Raw genomic sequence first — 21,085 nt, 5'->3', positions numbered from 1 at the left:
ATTTTGTGGATTTATTCCAGCCGAATCTTTTGAAGTTTGGGGGAGATTTTGAATGGTAATTGAAGAGGACATTGTGGGCTTTCCAAAGATATCAAAATTTGACAATCTTGTGGTCGAAAGTCATCGTAAAAGTCGCCCAAAAAATCTGAAATTCTGGGCAAATTTTCAAATTTTTTTGGGCGATTTTCTAGTCGAATCCCTTGGAGTTACGGGGAGATTTTGGGTCATAATTGAAAAGAACATTGTGGCTTTCGATGGTATTAAAATTCGACTATATTGGTGGTTGGAAGTTGTTGAAAAGTTGCCGCAAAAGTAGCCCAAAATTTTGAAAAAGTTTTTAAGTTTTAGTGACTTTTCTGCAAGTTTTTAAACTCCAGCGACCGTTTTTAAAAGCACTCCGAAACTTTAGTGACCGTTATTGAAAATTTTAACTTCAGTGATTGCTTTGTAATTTTCGCTTAAGTTCAGTGACCGCTTGTGAAATTAACCCTTCTATAAAAATATTTATTTTTATTTATAACAACATCACATACTCTCATTGTTCAAGAACCAACAAAATTGGCACAAAAGCAACAATATTCAATATTTTTAAATTCCCATACAGTATTAATCCAGAAAAATTAAAGTATAAATAAGTTAAAGGAAAAATTGCAATAGTGATCCCTAATCTTTTTCATTTTTTGCAGACTTTACCATAACCTTCATTTTGTGGTAGCGAATGTTTTTAAAATTTCATAAATATGCACATGAGGTCAATCTGGACAAAAATCATTCAAAACACCGCCAGTAGACCTGAAAAATTAAGGAATCAACATCTAATAAAATCATTCAAAAAGGTATCAACATCCAATAAAATCGTCGTGATAGCAAATAGTTCAAGAAATTTTCCCGAAAATCGTTCAAAACACCGTCAGTTGACCTGAAAAATTAAGGAATCAACATCCAATAAAATCGTTCAAAAAGGTAACAACATCCAATAAAATCATCGCAATAGCAAATAGTTCAAGAAATTTTCCCAATTAACTGACGGTATTTTGGATGATTTGCGTCCAGATGAACCTCAGATATAAATGTTAGGATAAAGTCTGTAAAAGAACAAAAAGATTAGGGACTGCTGCTACAATTTTCCCTAATTAAAACTTAGAAAAATTGGGAGACTTACCTATGGGTAATTGGCACAAAACATTCCTATCTTTCAAGGTTTTTGTGGAAAACGTATTTACCTTTTATTTTTGAGCATTTTTACCCCTACCTTCCATATTTCATTGTGCAAAAGGACATTTTCATCCATTTTTGATGATTTTACCTTCATATTCATGTAAAACAAAAAGAAAAAAAATAAAAATAAAAAACTAATTGTAAACGTAGTCCCAAATTTTCAAAAAAAATTACAAATAGATCAAAAATCAATTGCATCTTTTTATATTTAATCTATACAGGAATTCCATAATCTAATTTAAATAATCAACAAAATACATTTGCTCCAATCCATTAAAAGCGCAACATTACCCATCCCATTTCCCAAATCATACAACATTGAAATTTTCCTACAAGTCTCGAGAATTGCATTCATTGAACAATCCATACATCTCACTTTATGAAACCTAAGAAAAATACAGTTTGCTCAGCTCAAGTGAATGACACAAGACACAAGTTCATTGAGTTATCCAGCTAACTTTATGGCGGAAGTCAGGTGGTGCCGAGTGTACACTGCTTCCCTCGTAAGGGAGAGCAATTAGTAATTCCTGACTACTTTGTAATTTTTTTGAAAATCTGGGGTTATGGTTGCAATTAATTCTTCATTTTTTCTTTTATTTTCTTTTTGTTTCATTTGAATAGGTGGGTAAAATTGTCAAAATGGATAAAAATGACCTTTTACGCAATGAATAGTAGAAGATGGGGTGAAAATGCCAAAAAATGAAATGTATAGACGCTTTCCATAAAAACTTTGAGAAGGAGGGACATTTTGTGTCAATTACCCCTTTACCTATTGATAAAAGAAGTGATATGCACACATGGGAAATTGATAAAATAAAAAAATCGATTTTTTGGGTGCCTTCATGTGAGTCCCAAAGCTAGAAAAAAAAAAGTGAAATTAAATTTAATGTGCAACTTTTGACACCATCCAGCGAAATGTCAACCTCTTCAACAGGCCAAATGACCAATATGCCTCTCTATCTATTAATGCATAGGTTTGTGTATTTTATGTGAAGGGGCATTTTCGCCTTTTGCCCTTCTATGTGAACAACGCTCTTTCAATGAGGTATTATCAAGTCTAAAATAGATTCTTCCTTAATCGATGCCCAAGTAGTTAATAGAAACAATAACTTCTATGGCAATATGTCAAAGTCGAGCTTGCCCAATAATTCCTCACTCCATTATGAGACGGGATAATGCCTTCGAGAAGAAATAAATTTTATGTTAGATTTCATAATTTTTTGGGATTGTAGTTCAATGGTTCATAGCATCATCCTATTAGGACAGAGGCTATAAATTCGATGCCGTCAATTTCAGAATATTCAATAAACTAGTCAATATCACGTGCGTTGCACGAATTTTGTATTTGTCGTATTTTTATTAGCGTATGAATTTTAGTTTTTTGGAAAGTTTTTGAAGTAATATCTAGAAATATTTTCATGATATAAAAAAATGATTGCAAATTATTTTTACAATTGCAACAGTATTTTGTTATCTAGAAAAAATATGCTTGTATATTTCATGCTTGAATAAGAAATATACGAGATTATACAAATTATTTTGCATGTATTCTTTGATAGTATTGATATGATTGAGTTGAATGGGAAGATTATATTTCTAAATTTTGTGTAATTCAATATTGGAAAATTGAAGATTGAGCACAAAATTATAAATCGACTTGCATATTCATATGCGTTTTATATTTTGGCCTTCATATATTTTAATATTTATTTTATGCTTATGTTAAAAAAATAAAAATTTGAATTTTTTTTCTGGCATTCGATTTGGTAAGTGAATGTATGGTGTTCAGCATTCTCGGTATTTGTAAGTGCAAAAATCGGTATATTTGATAAGCTGCAAATACGGTAGGTAACATATACGGTAAACTGCAAATACAGTAGGCTGCATATACGATAACCTGCAAATACGGTAGACAATATATACGGTAAGCTGCAAATGTGGTAGACAGTATATACAGTATTGAAATTTGTTGTAGTGGACGAAACCAGATTCATTCATACCGTATATGCAACATACCGTATTTACGCATACCGTATTTGCAGCTTACCGTATATGCAGCATACTGTATTTGCATCATACCGTATATGCAACACACTGTATTTACAGCATACCATATATACATCATACCGTATTTATATTATACCGTATTTACAGTATACCATATTTGCATATATTGTTTTTACATACCGTATTTGGCAGATATTGACTTTTGTAATTCAATATTGTTTTCTTTTTTATAATTGTATTTTCGAGAATTTTTAAAAAAAAAAAGGTGATTATGAAATTGCTAATTTTTAAATGTATTTTTTTGTTGAAGATAAAAATAATTTTTTTATGTTATTTGTAAAAAAAATTATTGTAATTTTATTAGCGTAATAAGAAGATTTATTACGATTATTCAAAATTTTTTTAACACAATACAATAAATCTATACTTTTAACTTGGTGACTGCAAAAGTCTTTTGTATATTAATAAAGCATTTCCCATTCGAACAATAACGCCAAATTTTTCGCATCTTGCTTTCATTTTCTTCTTTTCACATGTTTTATCTTTTTCGTTGTTGTCTTCTTCATTTTTTTAGATTCTTTTGTTGTTAGCAATGATTATTTCTTTGGGAGTTTTTTTTTTGTATTATATTGAAGTTAAACTTATTCTTGTAATTATATTTTTTATTAGATTTAATGCGTATTTTTAACTAATAAAATAATAAACTAAACAAATATTAGGTTGCATGATTACATTTAAAAAAAATAAAAAGTCGTTGCATGACCACACAAATTGTATTGTAGCATATATAGTAAGCTATATGCTGTAATATAAAAAAAATAAATTTGTACAATAATAATTTCTCATTACATTATGATGTACATTGTATTATAGCATATATATATAATATGTTATGTCTTAACTATAACATATAGTATTACAGCATACCTTATTTGCACATATTGTTTTTAGACCAATCACCAACATTTGTTATAAATAAATCCAAGTCCCATGTAATTCATATTAATTTGCACAATTGTATTCCTAATGGAGACATTGCAGTGATTTAATTTGCTCTAGAATGGCTTCAAAGTTATTTTGCACCGACATAAGAAATTTTAGATGTATAATATGTGCCAATGCATAATTAGTCCATTTATTCTAAAAAGAGGAAATAGCGTCATGAAACAAAACAAGGAGATGGGACATGGAAGTTGCAATCTATATAAATGAATGAATTCATTCTCTTTTTATAAACTATTCGCTTTTCATCCTCTCTCAATAGTTGAACCAAATTTATTCTCTCTCTTATGATTGAGCCCATTTCACTGCTCTTCGTCAATTTCATTTCTCTCGTCGAGTCAATCTATAAACAAGCACCACAAAAGGCTAGTATGTTTAAGAAGATAAAATCAACCAAATTCAAAGAGCTCTTCATAGGGATCCTTAAAGCTAACATGCAAATTGTCATTTACAATGCTAAGAAATAAAAAATAAAAAAAATCTTATTGTTAAGAAGGGAGAAAAAATGAAAAATCATTTCTTGCATTTCGATCAATTAAATGATTTAAATAGATATAGTATAATTTGTCAAAGTTTTTAAAAAAAAAAAATAGATAAAATCGGTGAAGTATGGCCAAGTAAATCAGTTGATTGATTAACCTGAAATTTTTATCAAGTATATTATATAAAAGTACATTCTAGAGTATAATGAATGGGAATGAATTAGTCTATGTATGATGACATGTGTAAGTATATAAATACAGAGTAATGTATGAGAATGGATTAATTTGGTACGTAAAAATCTGTAAGGTATGGGATAGCAAAAAAAACATGTATGCCAGTATGGTGAAGGTATGACAAGCAACTCACAATAGTAAACAATTAATAATAATTAATTATTTAGTAAATAATAATTTCAATCAAAAAAAAGGAATTTTTTTTTTTGCTTAGCACAGTATGAAGGACTTGTCGAAGTTGTTCCATACTGTGCGGAGCATTAAAAAAAAAAAAATCACTCTTGCGTGCAAGGGAAATGAAATGGTTTAAAGTTAAAAAAATAATAATATTAGATAAAATCGGTGAAGTATGTCAAGTTATATATACGTACATTCTAGAGTATAATGTATTGAAATGGATTAGTCTGAATGAAATTTGCAAGTATATAAGTACATAGTAATGTATAAGAATAGATTAGTTTACCACAGCAAGCAAGCAGTGGTATGCAAAATATATATATATATATATGCATACCAGTAAGGTGAAGGTGTAAAATTCAGAGGTAGAGGTATGGGAAATAGCTCATGACATAAACAATTAATAATAAATATTAATTTAGTAAATAATAATTTCAATCCAAAAGAAAACAAAAGAAAAAAATTTAAAAGAAAAGGAAAAAATTTGCTCCGCACAGTGCGGAGAAGTTGCTTTGCACTGTACGGAGCAAATGCTCCACACGATAGCTCCGTATAGTGTAGGGCAACTCCAACAAATGCTCCGCATTATACGAAGTATTTCCTTCTTTCTTTTTTCCTTTTATTTTGATTTAAATTCTTATTTACTAAATTCTTAATTGTTTAATAATTGTTTTACTGAGTAATCAAATAATTTGAATGAAATATTAGCCAAATTTTTTTTGTTTTGCAGTCTTAATCATAGCAAAGTTCCTCCGCACTTAACCATAGCAAAATTGCTCCGCACAGTGTGGAGCATTCTAGCTAGTGCTTCGCACTGTGCGAAGCATTTGTCCTTTTTTTTTTTGACGATTTAAATTATTAATTATTAATTGTTTACTTTGTTAGTAAACAAACAATTGATTGTCATATTAGTTAGACCATATCAAGCCAATTGGACAGTTTTATTGTATAACTCAATTATTCTTTTATTAATTATATAAAATTATACTTTTATTTCTTCTTAATCTCATTAGTCATTATTAGTTTTTATTTCAGTCTACCATTTAACACTTTACATCTTAGTAATAAAATTCATTTTTAACAAAATCTAGCAAATTTAGCAGACCTATCTAAAAAATAATTTCAGGAAGAGTGTTTTGTCTGAAATATTTTGTCAATTTCTTACTTTGTCTATTTCTATATTCCTATCCTGTGAAACTTTTGTCAAATCTTCTCTCAAAAAAGGACAAGTATTGTTTAGTTTAAATAATTTCTTATACAATTTCTTCATACTTAACCAATTTACATATCTTTACATTAACCTACCAAGCTTTCCTTAAAAAAAAAAAAAAGAATAATAAAAAAAAATCAGGTTTAATCTAGTATTCATTTCTTGATTCTTTTACTACAATTGTTTCAAAATAAATTCTTAGTTTTAAATGATATATAATTTTCAATTTTTAATTATGTTAAAAATCATACATACTCCAGTTTATCAACACAAAAATGGATGTGTCACATAGCTTTTTCAAAATTATCGATGTTTCACTAAATCATAACATCCGTTTGGTAAGTTATATAATAATATCTTCTTTCATATTTGTATGAATGTTTTATTTACTGTCTATATTTTTTTCATATATGTAGATGCTTCCTACATCTTTTGTCAATTGTTAGAAACACGAATTAGGTGATAGAGTACGATTAACTTTGTATGATGGTATAATTGTAACAATACAGCAACAAACAATCGATGGAAAAGTATATTTGACTAATGGATGAGTGCAATTTTTTGACCATCATAATTTATAGGATGATTTTGTTGTAGTATTTGAATATAATGGAAATTTCACGTTCAATATGAGGATATTTGATCATTCTAGATCAGATGTTACATATGGCTCTGATGTTGAAGAAGACGAGGCTTTACATATGGATAATCCTGCATTTGAAGTAACACTGACGCTGAATCAGAACAATCATCGAGAAATTGTAGGCTATCTTTAATTTATCATTCTATATTTACCTTTTTTACATTATTTTATTCTTAACATCAGCATCCATATTTTTTCGAAATTTATACCAGAAAGGTTTGCAAGACACCATCTACCAAGATATGTGCGGAATGTTTGGCTTCATGACTCTTTACATCACAACTGGGACATCACTGCAAATTCAAGACCAAACGGTGTGATGCCCCACCTTACTCTAGGTTGGGCAAATTTTTTGACAGAGAAGGAACTACAAATCGCAGATACATGCGTATTTGAATTATTAAATAACGAATCTCCAATGTTCATGGTCTATAAAAAAAAAAAAACCACAGCGATGAAACTCTAACTCGTCTATGAAACTTTTCACACCAATAATGTTTAATATTTATGTTTATCAATTTCACTTTTTCGTTAATTATATTAAATTATCGCAAAAAGATTTTCATAGAAATTACACTTTTTTCTTTCTTTACAATTCAAAAATACTTCAATGTTTCTAACTAAAACATAACATTCTCTTATATATTAATACACATGAAAAAAAAAAAAAAAAAGGAAATTGTAAGGAAAAAAACATTCCATATAAATAAACTAAACATAATTGTATATAAAAAATGACCAAATAAGAGCTAAAAAAAATCTCTGAAGAGTTTGCAGAGATCTGCGAAATCAATTGATCTCTGCGAATTGTGTGGAGGAGTTTTCGGAGTTTTTTTCCTGTAAAAAACAAAAAGCAGCCAATAAACAAATACAAGCATAACAAGATAATAAACTAAAAACTATAGAAACGCAAACGCGAACAACATTTTAAAAGATGTAGAAATAAATAAATCATACTAAAAACTTTTTCATCACAACAGCAAAACCCTCTGCTTTCTCTATAGAATTTTGTAGCAGGAGAATGATCACAAATTTTAGAAGATGGCAAAACATAAGTATCTCATTTACCAATTTTTTCTGCATAGTCAACACTCACACTCATTTCCCTTATTCAAAATGTTGATTAGCATCACGAAAGAAAAAAAAAAAAAAGGAAATTGTAAAGAAAAAAACATTCCATATAAATAAACTATATTATATAAAAAATGACCGCTATAAAAAAAATAAATAAATAAAAATAAAAAATCTCTGAACAGTTCGCAGAGTTCAATTCATCTATCCGAACTGTGCAGAGAGACCACTCTTCCTTCTGCACTCTCCGCATAGTGCGGAGTTTTCGGATTTTTTTCTGAAAAAAACAGCCAATAAACAAATTAAAACATAACAAAGATTGACAAACTAAAAATTACAGATAAACTAAACATAATTATTATATAAAATAACTAGAAATTTAGCTTGTTCAGACTGTTAAGAAAAAAATTAGTAAGCTGATTTCTCCAAAGTGTACAGAGAGTTCTGAACTCATGTGCCATCTCTTCGTGCCAGCTGATTTTTTTTTTTTTGGACAAAATCTGATTAAAACAAATACAAGCAAAAAAAAAAAAGCATAAACACTACTAAATATCAATCTGTTATACTGAAGGTCCTTAAACGTCGATTATAATGAACTGTAGAATCAGGTTGCACTTCATGCATCATATTTTTCAGTTGAGGATTCTCAATGAACGTCTCCTTTCTCTTTCTTTCACAAGCTCGCATATCCTTAAACCAATCACCAATATTTTTTTCAGAAATAATAGGATTATGTAGCGATAAGGTGGAGACTATATTTAGAATTTCTGCATTATTTGGACTTTTATTTCTTCCATCAAGAAGAAAATCAACCTTTGTATATGTAGGTATCCAACGTTGTTGTCTTCCCATGCCGACAGCAAGCAAGCAACCGAAAAAAAAAAAAGAAAAGGAATCAACGTTGAAAGCTTCGAAGATGAAGTGAGAATGTCTAGAATGTGGTTTAACAAAAACAGAATTCACCAAAACGAAAAAAAAAAGGAAAAAAGAAATGAAGATATCAATAAAAAGAAAAATAATGAGTATGGTCGTGGGAGTACGATTAGCATGGTTGTCGGCATGGTCGCAAATATGAATAGAAAAAAAAATGGAAAAAAATAGCGTGAACAGTAAAATGGGATTGTTTTACTGTTGTATCTACAGTTGCATCCCATTCACCTTTTTAATAGATGTTAGATACATCAATTAATTCTTGAGAGTGGAGAAGGTCTTTCTAACTTTCACTAAGTTGAGGAAGAAATGTCGAAACCTAGAAAAAATAAAGCTGGGGTGGGATTTCTCATTGAAGCTTAGCATGTTGACACGACTCGTCCCGAATCACCTTAGTGGACTCGAAACGTGACGTGCGCTGATGATAGATGCTAACTAGATGTCAAATCTATCACCAAAACTGACTATGAGTCATTTCAAAAAGATGCAACAAAATCAAATGCTTATATAAAAAATAATGCGATGGGCCCAAAATTACATCGTGTCTTATCAAATTAACTCATCAACATGTCGTGCAGCTCTAACTTTGAAATCACCAGGCTCCTCAAGCTATCAAGAACCAATATTACCTATGAGAATAATTTTGGGAAAATATGAGTTGACAGTTTAGTGAGTGGAGAAATTCGAAAATAATTATACTTTTTCAATTTTATATTTCTATCGAAAATTGAGTTCATACCATTTAATAATTCACAAGATAGCATCATGTAATTATAACCAAAAGTGAAATATTCACATAAGATCGTAAAATATCATCTCAAAATCATGATATAACATCAGCTGATAACCATGCTATAAGCTCATCACATCAAACGTGTTGAAAAATCCACCAAGAATGCACCCTCTGACTGAAATATATAATCCGCCTCTCGGGTAAAAAACTTTCGCCACGGGCCTTTGGCCCCCTCCGTGAACGAAAGCCGGTCTCAAAGACCTCTCATAATCAATTCTAGAACACGGCCAATGCCCCTCAATGAACTATATATAAACGGTCGAGACCCCTTCATCCCCGGTCCATGACCCCTCAGTGTAGTATAGAATACGGCCAAGGCCCCCGAATGAACTAGAAGAAATATATAATCACGGGTACTTTTCTGGTCGATCTCAAAATTATATCTCATATTCCAATTCACAATGTAACGTATACAATCTTTAAAATCCCACATGTATCATAATAAAAGATATTTCCATAAAAATCATATAATTCGAACACATAATTACATATAATTGCACATACTTTAACAATAAACTTAATTTATAAATACTTTAAAAATATTTATATTTTTCCACTCACAGAACTATGTACGCCAAAATCAATTCGATTGATATGCTGTTCCGATATTCGTATTGCTGCCTGAAATATAATATAATTTTTAAATAATTAATTAATTATTTTAAATAATTTCAATAATTAAATAGACGATACCCAAACTTAATCATTTTATGTTTGGGCGATTTCTACAGTCTCTTTAATAACTAAAACTAGTTTTTCTTTCATCTTACTCAATTTCATAGTTTAATATACTTAACCCCTTCAATAAAATTGAATTTAGTCTAATAATATAACAACTATAAAATCAAACATAACTTAACAATAAGTAACTTTTTACTTACCTTTCAAAATTGAAGAATTCAAGTCTAATAATGTAGACCACTTAATTCCTAACACATTGACAAAAATTTTCTATTTTTTTCTTCTTTTTCTTCCCTTTTTTTTTTTTCCTTTTTCTTTTCTTTCTTCTCTCTCTTTTTCTCTTTTTCTCTTTCTTTCTCTCCATTTTCGTTCTCTGCTTTTCTCCAAGTAAATGCAATGGATTTGTTTTTTTTGTTGGGTAATGGATTAGTTTGAGTTTGGTGGATATATATATTTTATACATATCCACCACCGCCTGCTCCATTATATCTTTATATTTTTTTATTTTGGTTTTTGCTTGACAATGTTGACTTTTCCTTTTTCCTCTTTTTTTTTTTTAAAACTAGATTAAGTTTTTTTTTTTTTTTTTTTAAAAACTAGATTAAGGTATTACACATGTTATATCGCATATTGACCATATATTTTCTTTTCAGTAAAGTTAGTGTAGGTGAATCACCATTCAAGGTATTGAATTCCTTATTTTTGTGGTTTCTTGAAATCTGGTAGTTATCATTCAATCACATTTACCCAATGTTTACAGCAATACGAGAAAAACATAATTTCACTTTGAGAATTCTACAATAATTGATTGAAATCAAAAGATTTGATTACATACTTTTCAATCTCCATTCTGGTTTTTTTTTTTTTTTTTTTTTTTAAATCTAGATTTAAGGCTTTACAATATGTTTATTGATTGAGTCTTTGCACTAGAAATCTTTGATTCAAGGGTTTTGCGGCTCAACAGATACAATAATCCTCAAGTCGTAGACTGCAGATAAGACGTCTTACATCTCTTCACAACATACGAGAGTTACGCCTAAATTTTCTCCTGATTAATACAATATCGCAAACTCAACATGACTCTTTAGAAACATACAGGTTGAAATTTGCCTCGCATTTTTGACTTGGACCTTTCTATTATTTTGAAAAGGTGCATTTCTTGAAATGCAACTTTTGACTTGTATTTTGGTGCAATTTGGCCTTACACGTGGCCGAATACTGACGTTGAATCTGTGGTTTTGTGGTGGCATATAAAAGGCACACTTGGCCATTTTCTTCACACAGTTTGTGTGTGAGCCATTTGTGAGGGTTCCCATCTCTTTGTTTTCTCTCATTCTATTCTTCAATCTCCTGTAAGAAATGGAAACGCAAGAAATAATATTAGTTTAGGTTTTTATAGAATCCCCAAGAAAATGAATCTCCAAGGTACCTAAGTTAGTAAATTGTAGGGCTTTGTAGGGATTTCTTCAACATATGTGCAAATTAATATTATTCAATAGCCTGAAGTGTGATATAAACAGTAATTAACATTATTAATTCGAGATTAATTAATCTACGACCATTGAAATAATTTAGAAAGTTGTTAATGCAGATGACTTATGAAGATGAATCGAATTCACCGAGTATCAGTACAAAATAAATAACTAAACCCTATAAAAATATGTTGGTAAATGAAGATTAACAGGTAGCAAATTCAGAAGATAAATATAAAGCATTAAATAGTAAAATGTGTATTGACTTACAATTACCAGTGCCCAATTGAACATAGCAAAGATATGTGCAAGGGATTCCATATGTTTGGCTGCAATTTGCAAACACAACTTAATTGCGACAAGCAAGCCAGGTTTTTTCGAATCACCAAATTATTCTACTAGCTAGTAGAAGAAGACAAGGACTTATAGATAAAGTCCTAACTAGATTTGCCAAAAAATTACTCTCCAACTCAATCTGGAAGAGAGGGACTCACTGGAGTATAGGATAAGAAGGGAGAGAGAATAATAATCAAGTTGATACAAAAGATAACAAGTGGTTTTTTTTCTTTTCCTTTTCTGTCCCGGAATAGCTAATAAAATTAATCTATGAATTTCACCTCCAGAAACAAGCTAACATAACATTCTATTTGGCTTGAGGAATTATCATGAATTTGAACAAAAACAGTGCAAAATACATTTACGGAAGATGGGGTTGAGGGGTGATGACAGAAGAATAGAGAGCACAAAGGAGTGAGATGCGGGCCAATTTCAAGCACTTCATCATCTGTGCTCTCTATCTTCTGTCAACAACACTCTCACTGCCTTCCACTCTTAAAATATGTATATGATGAGCTCACTGTAATCACTGGCAAGAGAGGGGAACCAAATACCAAGTTGACCTTGAACCATCTCATCTGGCTTTCAGACAAGGTAGTTCTATGTGGTATCAAAACAAATAAAAATCTACATTCAAGTCCCGCCGCCACCCATTTTACATACCCTGGTCAAGCCTTTACACCTTTTATCTGGCCAAGATAACGGTTTTGACAGTGAATAGTTTAGAAGAAAAAAGCCAAGAAAATTAAAACAACAGGGTGAGGGCAGAAGGTGATGACAGAAGACTAGAGAGCACAAAGATTGAGATACATAGGAAGTTATTGTATTCCCATCATCTGTGCTCTCTATCTTCTGTCAACTCATCACCAATATCACTTCATCCTGTCATCTTAATTTCAAGAAAATCCTAAACAAGTTGGGGACTTGTAGGACTGTAGGGTATAAAAGCGACGAACAGGGAGACTAGAGAAGGCACTAATGAGAACATGAGTTTGTGTGATTTGAGGGTTTCTCCAACTTCTCTATTTATAGGGCAAAACTGTGTGTTGACGTCTGTTTAAACAAAGGGTCCTTAATTTTATCATTAGTAAATAACTGACTAATCATGCTTAACCAATCTAAGAACTTAATTTGATGATTATGGAAGCGAAAAGGTAGCTACATAGATTTACTCTTTTCGAAATAAAATACTTGATTATGGGGGTTTTAATTATTATAAAAAAAATGCGTTGGCATAAGTTGCTATGCATGTAGGAAAAGTTTCAACGTTGGAGAGGAAGAATTTAGGAATAAGAACCTTATACAAGAATTTTGTTGCAGTACGAATAATTTTCTTTATTCTGCTGGTTCTGGAAGCTGACGATTAAGCACATTTGACGGCTTTGTAAGATATTCCAGGAGTTCAAAATAATTACTTCTCATCTATATTTTCAAAATCTAGCAGCATGATAGCTCTGACAATTAAATAGAAAATTGTATTTATTTATATATAATTAATGCAAACAAGATGCGGCCCTTATGTTTTAATTTATTTTATTTCTAATTTCTTTGTTATTATTATCATTGGTTAACATCGAACATGCATTGCATATTATTATGAAATGTTTAATAAGCAGTGCAAAAGTAATATTTGACATACGTGATAATGGATGTTAAATTATTATTGAATTTTCAATTAAATAAAACTGGATGATAATTAACATACATGGACATGAATAATGAAATGCATTCTTGAATGTGATATTCTAATTAACTTATAATTAGAACTAATAACATTGGAATGCATAAATGAAGATGAATGTGAATTAAATGAATGTGAATGTTAATTAATAATAGGGAATTCATATATTAATGAAAGCATATAGGTGAAATGAATTTGTTAAATGTACATGTACATTAATAGTAACTAAATGATTAAATAAATTAAATACATATTAAAAATAAAATGTAAGGTATTATTGAAATAATTTAATTATAGTAGGCTAGAATTATCCAAAAATAATTCTCACTTGATCTAATATTCAATATATTATAGATATAGATTTTATGATTAGTAAGACTATTTGATTAAAATTACATTCCTAAAGTTTTTTTTTTCCCCTCCCTTCAAGAAAGCTTAGGGCCTCATTATTTTGCAAGTTATTTTATGGAAGACTAGATTTTCTCAATTCTTCCATTCATTCTATATATATTCTTGGCAAATCAAGAGATATATGATGTCAAAAATTTCGGTATTCAATTGAATTGACCAGTTTTGAGTGCTAATCTTATTTTTGTTGCATCAATAGTTGTCTACTTATCTGAAATTTACTGAAAACAAGTTGCTTCTGAGTCAATCATAAATCTCAAGAAGTGAGAAAAACAGGAGATCATCAACTTATGGATCACATATTCTTGAAAAGTTAAAAAGAATAGAATAGAGAAAATTATAGATCATGGGAAAAAAATGAAGTAAATTTTTAAGACATGCTTACTCCTAAGTACATTTAGGTCGAAGGGAACCAAACTGAACCAAGTATCAATGAGAGTCTAAAAAATAAAATCATTGTCTTTGTATCTAACTATAGAACTTAACCTATCAATTCGATTTAGATCGGTCCAATTTTTTATATTGAAAATTTATAAAAGCAAAGTATGAAATAGAGTTGAAACCTCTTATCATTCTCGTAATCTAATAATATAAAAATTAATTAAATAAGGCAACAAATAGAAATGCACTCAAAAACTGAAGATCATTTAATAAGGGTATAAAAATGATAAAGTATCAAATACAATAAAAACTGTAAAATTTGGATAAAAAAATTAATTCTTAAAAGATTTCATACATCAATATATATTGAAAAAAATTCATGCAGTATTTATTATAGGATTATCTTTAGTAATGTTTAAGGAGATCTGTGTGATCCATTTTTGATTTCTTCGTGGAAGTGTGGTCTGCCTTGTTGGTTCAATTAAGTCTTAGTGACTTGGCTCTTGTAATATTTCTAGAACATTATTGTATACTTGCTGCTTGTTTTTGGCGCTTTATAGTGCAATCGAACTTTATCCATTTTAATAGATGCTCAACGGGGGATTAAGCGTTAGAAGTGGTCGCCGAACCTCTGGGTTTTGGCCGAAAAATCCTTGTGTTGATTTTACAATTTTTGCACTTTACTTACTGTTATTATTGTGATTTTGTGAATCTTTGTTAATTCTTGGATGCTCCTCGACTTTTCAATTTTTTTTTCTCTTTCTGAATGGTGGTCATTTGAGATAATCATACTTCTTTCAGGACTAATGCCTAATCCAGAACTTGAAATGTCTGTTTTATCTATGTGGTAATGTTCATTTCTAGTACTTTCTACAGATCATTTGAATACACAGGGCATAAATTCTTTTTTGACCCAATTTCATTTTCCAAACAGCATGACGACTACTTCAATGCACTACAACATACCATATTCTTTTGGTGCTGCTGCAAGGTTCTCTCAGAATATATGACTACAAGTTTTACTTATATATCGTGTTTACATTCTGAGATGAAAATCATATACACTTTGAAGCACTCGGATTTCAAACGAACTAGGAGCTGGGAAACCTCAGGCAGCCCAAATTGCTCTATACACGGTGCTGATTCTGTCAACTGCAGAGTTCGTCATAGCAAGCACTGCAATCTTCATTTATCGTCACATATTGGGCTATGTATTTAGCGATGAAAAAGAAGTCGTGGTTTATGTAAAAGAAATGACTCCTGTACTTTGCCTCTCCATCATCATGGACAGTTTACAAGCTATATTCTCTGGTGATCTATATACATCTTAATCAGGGGCGGAGCCAGCACCTGGCGAGGGGGCGCGGCCGCGCGTGCTGGCTTCGCCGGAATGTTCAGGAGCTGTCGGGCACCAAATGTTGGCAATGGCAAACTGGTAGTTGCAGAAACGGAAGAGGGAAGAAGACGACCAAAATTCTATTTTATATTTTTTGGGCTGATGACAATTGACACACATGGGCCTCTTTTTCTTTAAAAAAACTGGCCCAAATCAATAAATCATGGTAAAAAACAAATGGCCCAAACCCCAATCCAATTCCAAGTAATAAAAGGCAAACCGAGGCAAATGTGAAACCGTAAACAAACCCGTCTAAGCTCTAGTTGAAATTTAAAACTGCAAACCCTTTTAGTTGAAAGCAATGACCTGCCTGCTGCTAATGGTTGACAGGCAAGGAGTTGTCGCCTATAGTGGACTGATGATTGGTGTGGTGAGTGCCTTTCTCAGTTTCTCTTAATCCCCTTCTCTCTTTTTTCGTTGTTTTTGTTCTATATGCTGACTTGTTAAATGTTGAGTATTGGTTGATATTTCTTTAATTTGTGTTATTGCTTATTAATTAGTGGACGGTGAATCACATTCATTCATATAAAAGGCAATTTTTTTTATTATTATTTATGAGTTATGATTTATTTTTTATGAGTTATTACTGAAAATGGTGATTTTACTAATTTATGATATATTCATGTTTTATGAGTTATGATTTATGATTATTGATTTGGGAATTTATGTTTAGGAAATTATAATAAGTGAAAAAAAAATGAACTGACAAGATGCTGGGCACAATTCAACTTGTGTGGACTTAGTACTCTGTTTTTTAATCAATTCTAATGGAAAAATAAATTGGGGTATTTTGCATATTATGGAACGATTTTTTCAACCAGATCGAAAATCTATGGAGAAAGATATTTTTAGAAAAATTGATCATGAGGCAATATTGAAATGTTTTCAAAATATGAGACTCATGAAATACAATTATCTAAGTTTACAGTTACAGAGTAATATTGTAGTGTATTTTTTTAGTATTTTGGATTGTATTGAATTATATTTTCGCATATATATAATTTTTACATTTTAATGTATTTACATATATTAAATAATTTTTAATATTTTTTGATAAAATTTTAATAAACGATCGAGCTATTACGATCGTTGATCATCGACAGTCAATGGTTAACGATCAACTATCGATGGCCAAGCTCCTCCGCCCTAGCTGAACTGAAATCCTGCATTCGTCCCTGATCTTAATACAACTGTTGGGAATATTAGCAATTTGTTCTTGTATCATCATATGTTTCCATTTTAATTTTCTTATTTTTCATTTTTGGATTCAGGTGCAGCTAGAGGCAGTGGTTGGCAGAAAATAGGAGCCTATGTGAATCTTGGTTTATATTATCTGGTTGGAATTCCAGTGGCTTTGCTGGTGGGATTTGTTTACCACTTTAGAGGAAAGGGCCTTTGGATTGGATTGGTAGCAGGGGCAACACTGCAATCTTTCTTGTTTTCTCTTGTAACAATTCTCACAGATTGGGAGAAACAGGTTCGAATTCAACTGCTTCTTGTGCTATTAATTCTATCCAAACTGAATATTTCTTTCTTAGTATTAATCACCTGCTCATTGATTCTTGCATACGACAGGCAATGGAAGCAAGACAAAGGATATTTGAGGGAACAACTCCAGCCCAGATTGAATTGGTTCCAGAGAATGAAGAGTTTGGAGGAGACATGTTTATTCGTGATACATTAATGTGAAGAAGAATTTCAAAATAATATGGTTAATTTAAATAAATAAATAAATAAAAGTTTGAGAAAAGTATTCGGACCAATAGTAAAAGGGAAATTATTCCCAAAACAGAGACTTCCTTTTTAGCACTATTTTCTACAAAGAAAAAGAGTTTTTCCCGTCTTGTTCCACACAGTCACAGATGAAATAAACATATGATTATCATGATCAAGAAACACCAGAATGAGACTCAGATATCATCAAAGTTCAGACACGTATACTGTAATAAGAATTAGTACATGCCAATGATACATAATAAACAAACCATTTCTAGTTTCTTCGAAGCAAGACAAGAAAAAAGGAAATATACTTACTGATTTGATTACAACACTCCGCAAGTCTTATAGCTAGGCCAGAATTAAGCACACATATCGAGTCACTAGTAAGGCGGTCGAGGGCGGTTCCATGGAGGAGGTGGTTGATGTGGATCGTAATAAGGGACCAGGTGGTCCTGGTCGATCTGTGTACACCAACGGTGGGGGATTTAATGATCCAGGAAGTGTTGAATAAGGTGGTGGTCCAGGTGGTAAAGGAACTGGACTTGGAGGAGGTGGCGGTGGCGGCATCGCATAATATTTACGTGGTGGAGGCGGTGGTGGAGATGGTGGTGGGGATGCATACATGCCTTGTGCCAGTGGCGGGGGTGGAGGTGGTGCAAAAGGATCCGTTGGTGGTGGTGGAGGAGGTGGAGTTGAACGTCTTCGGAATGCCATCCTTTTGTTTATCAGATAGATGTTTACAATTCCAAAAGAATTGTTGGCAAGAATCCAAATAAATAGTGTCAGGATAATGAGATTCTTCTAGACCGACAACAAATCATAGACATGGACCAGTTTGTAGTTTGAAAAATACAGTTGTTTGAAATGAAACACGTGTTCATCAGCCATTCAGGTTAGAACAAAATGGGGAAAAAATTCAATTTCATTTTTTATGAAATTTTTCAATTTTTCAAGTTATTATTGGAAGCGATTTTAATATGATATAAGTCATTTAGGTTTAAAATATGAATGTTAAAAAAATAAAAAAATGAACATTGACTTGTTACGAGGTCTCACCAAAAATTTTAATTGATTGAGAAATGAACGTTTTAATATGATCTTGAAATCCATGTTTATTTGTATGTTTGGGCACATTTAGCCACATTCTATATATAATTAATTAATAATCTTCAATTTATTAAAGAAATTTTATTCAGGTGTATTTTTTAAGATAAATAGGATATAATTCATTCTTTTATCGAAGTTTAAACTTTTCAAACTAGATTTAAATAATGAGAGAGTCTCTTCTCTTACCTGCAACAACTTAGGCATTGAAAAGAAACAATTTACATGGGATAAGAGCCTGTAAAAGATTTGAGGTAAAATCTTGTCATCACATATTTATATAAATTATGCAAGTGTTATGTATTTGACGAAAAATAAATTAGCTTTAAAAACAACTATCAAGGTTTTAAATGAACATATTAATGTGAATAAAGTTTTCTCCTTCACATCGTCAAAATATGCAACAAAAAGAGAAACACGTGTTTCATTGTTGGAAATTAAACTTGATTAATGAATGACGAAAAAAATTAAATTTGATACATGAATTAGTTTATTTAATATTCATGCTTTTATTTAAATCATGTATCCAAATTGTTCTTTGTATCCTATTATTCATAGTATGTAGGAAAAGTCATTAATTAGTCTATTAAGTTCATACAATGTATTTGGAATCTTTTATACCTATAAAAAGTCTTGTGATTGAGACATTTTATTCAGCCAAGCCATAGAATACGAATATTTTTGAGAATTCTCTGAATTTTTCTCTCTAATCTTTCATCCCATAATTTTTTTATTTCCAACGAAATGGTATTAGAGCCATTTCAAAGATGAATAGTTCATTTCCTTTTGTTGTTCCCAAACTAACAAAGGAAAATTATGGACATTGGAGCATACGCATGAAAGCATTACTCGACTCATAAGAGGCATGAGAAGTTGTAGAGAAAGGTTATGATGAACCAGAGAATGAAGGAGCTATAAGTCAAGCTCAAAGGAATACCTTGCAAAAGTACCGCAAATTAGATCAACACGCTCTCTCTATTATTCATATGGGCTTAGATGAAGCCATGTTCGAGAAAGTTGCATCCTCAACAAAAACTAAGGAAGTTTGGGAGATTCTCGAGAACAATTTCAAAGGAATTTAAAAAGTGAAGAAGATTCGCCTTCAAATCTTTCGTGGGGAGTTCGAATCTCTATACATGAAAGAGTCTGAATCTGTCTTTAACTATTTTCACAAGAATGTCCTCCATTGTCAATCATATGAAGCGATACGGGGAGAATATTGAAGAAAGCCGTGTTATCGAGAAAATTCTTAAATCGCTTGATTCAAAACTTGAGTTTGTTAGTATTGTCATTGAAGAGTCTAATGACTTGGATACCATGACCCTTGATTAGCTCATGGGATCCTTGCAAGCATATGAAGAAAGATTGAAAAAGAAAGGAGAATCGGTGGCTCAAGTTCTCCAAACGAAAGTCTCCTTGGGAAGTCAACAGAAAAAGCAAGGACGATCTCAAGGAAGAGGTCAAATTCATGGTTGAGGTCGTGGTCGTGGTTGCGGAGAAAATTATGGTCATGGTAATGAAAGAAATGATGGAAAACAAAATTTGAATAATGACAAATCAAGCAATCAATCGAGAGAACGAGGGTGTTGGAACTATGGCTCCAAGAGAGGTGGCTGAAGAAGATATGACAAGTCCAATGTTCAATATTACATTTGTCATAAATATGGTCACTATACTTCCGAATGTAAGAGTGACACCACCAATAATGAAGAGAGAGTGAATTAAGTTAAAGTAAAGGAATATGAAGAATTGTTGTTGTTGTTGGCAACCAAAGAAGAAAATAATAAACAATCGTGGTACCTTGACACCAGTGTCGCCAATCACATGTGTGGCAACAAGGAGTTATTCTCAACAATAAATGAGTCGATAAAAGGCAACATTAGTTTTGGAGGTAAAACTAAAATTCCAATAAAAGGCAAAGATTATGTTCTTATTCGTGCTAAAAATGGAAGTCATCTTTTGATTTCTCAAGTTTATTATGTACCTACTTTGAAGTCTAATAGTTTGAGTTTGAGACAATTACTTGAGAATGGCTATGACGTTCACTTGAAGAATCGTTGCCTTACTTTGAGAGATGTTTCTCATAAATTGATTGCAAATGTGCCAATGAAGAAGAATAGAATGTTTTTACTCAATGTTA

General features: G+C 31.1%; 1 long non-coding RNA gene across 1 annotated transcript; it reads left to right on the top strand.

Moving 5' to 3' along the window:
• The first annotated feature begins 17,224 nt into the window (after positions 1 to 17,224).
• Positions 17,225 to 17,872, top strand: LOC111401061. Its single transcript, XR_002703915.1, has 2 exons — positions 17,225 to 17,599; positions 17,698 to 17,872. It is a non-coding gene; the product is annotated as an uncharacterized LOC111401061 (long non-coding RNA).
• Positions 17,873 to 21,085: the final 3,213 nt, after the last annotated feature.

This window comes from Olea europaea, chromosome 10 (genome assembly GCF_002742605.1).
Source record: "Olea europaea var. sylvestris chromosome 10, O_europaea_v1, whole genome shotgun sequence".
Classification (NCBI taxonomy): Eukaryota; Viridiplantae; Streptophyta; class Magnoliopsida; order Lamiales; family Oleaceae; genus Olea; species Olea europaea.
This window is presented reverse-complemented; position numbering and strand designations above follow the sequence as displayed.